General features: G+C 34.2%; 1 non-coding gene across 1 annotated transcript; it reads left to right on the forward strand.

Moving 5' to 3' along the window:
- Positions 1-458: 458 nt before the first annotated feature.
- Positions 459-566, forward strand: LOC112745905 (small nucleolar RNA R71). The gene has a single exon (XR_003173811.1). It is a non-coding gene; the product is annotated as a small nucleolar RNA R71 (small nucleolar RNA).
- Positions 567-1,866: the final 1,300 nt, after the last annotated feature.

Below are 1,866 nucleotides of genomic sequence, written 5' to 3' on the forward strand. Positions count from 1 at the left end.
TTTTGATCCTTCCATGAGAAATTTGGATGATTTCTCCATGTTGAGTTATAGGTGTTTCCATAAGGTTCACTTAAGTAATTTACCTCTGCTATTGCAGGGTTCTCAGGATCATAGGCTTCTTCTTCAGAAGATGCCTCTTGAGTACTGTTGGATGCAGCTTGCATTCCATGCAGACTCTGAGAGATCATATTGACTTGCTGAGTCAATATTTTATTCTGAGCCAATATGGCATTCAGAGTATCAACCTCAAGAACTCCCTTCTTCATAGGCGTCCCATTGTTCACAGGATTCCTTTCAGAAGTGTACATGAACTGGTTATTAGCAACCATGTCAATGAGTTCTTGAGCTTCTGCAGGCGTTTTCTTTAGGTGAATGGATCCACCTGCAGAAGTATCCAATGACATCTTAGATAACTCAGACAGACCATTATAGAATATATCCAGGATGGTCCATTCTGAAAGCATGTCAGAAGGGCACTTTTTGGTCAACTGTTTGTATCTTTCCCAAGCTTCATAGAGAGATTCACCTTCTTTCTGTCTGAAGGTTTGAACATCAGCTCTAAGCTTGCTCAGCTTTTGAGGAGGAAAGTACTTGGCTAAGAAAGCCGTGACCAGCTTATCCCAAGAGTTCAGGCTGTCTTTAGGTTGAGAATCCAACCATAATCTAGCTCTGTCTCTTACAGCAAAAGGGAAAAGCATGAGCCTGTAGACTTCAGGATCTACTCCATTAGTCTTAACAGTATCACATATCTGCAAGAATTCAGTTAAGAACTGAAAAGGATCTTCAGATGGAAGTCCATGAAACTTGCAGTTCTGCTGCATCAGAGAAACTAATTGAGGTTTCAGCTCAAAGTTGTTTGCTCCAATGGCAGGAATGGAGATGCTTCTTCCATGTAAATTGGAATTAGGTGCAGTAAAGTCACCAAGCATCCTCCTTTCATTATTATTATTTTCGGCTGCCATCTCCTCTGCCTGTTCGAAAATTTTTGAAAGGTTATCTCTGGATTGTTGTATTTTAGCTTCTCTTAATTTTCTCTTCAGAGTCCTTTCAGGTTCTGGATCTGCTTCCACAAGAATGTTCTTATCCTTGCTCCTGCTCATATGATAAGGAAGAATGGCCAGAAAAATGATAATAATAATAGAGATCCTCTATACCACAGTATAGGGATCCCTTTGTGAGTGGAAGAGAAGGGGGAGACAAAGAATGTGATGTAAAGGAAGAAATGCAACTGTACGAATGGAAGAGATGTGAGATGAGATGTTAGGATATGAATGAATAAATAGAATAAGATGGGGGAGGAATAATTTTCGAAAATTATTTTGAAAAAGAGTTAGTGATTTTTGAAAATGGTTTTTGAAAATTGTTAGTATTATTTTTTTTGAAAATTTTTTGAAATCAAAAATAAAAAATAAAAATAATTAGTTAATTAAAAAGAAATTTTGAAAAAGAGGGAAGATATTTTCGAAAATTAGAGAGAGAGAGTTAGTTAGGTGGTTTTGAAAAAGTTAAGAAACAAACAAAAAGTTAGTTAGTTAGTTGAAACAAATTTTGAAAAGATAAGAAGTTAGGAGGTTAGAGAAGATATTTTGAAAAAGATAAGATGAGAAGATATTTTTGAAAAGATATGATTGAAGTTAGTTTTGAAAAAGATTTGATTTTTAAAATCTCAATTAATGACTTGATTCATAAGAAATCACAAGATATGATTCTAGAACTTAAAGTTTGAATCTTTCTTAACAAGCAAGTAACAAACTTCAAATTTTTGAATCAAAACATTAATTGATTATGTTATTTTCGAAAATTTGATTTAAAAATAAGAAAAAGATTTTTGAAAAATATTTTTGGAATTTTCGAAAATAACTAAGA

Source organism: Arachis hypogaea, chromosome 14 (assembly GCF_003086295.3).
Source record: "Arachis hypogaea cultivar Tifrunner chromosome 14, arahy.Tifrunner.gnm2.J5K5, whole genome shotgun sequence".
NCBI classification, from domain to species: Eukaryota; Viridiplantae; Streptophyta; class Magnoliopsida; order Fabales; family Fabaceae; genus Arachis; species Arachis hypogaea.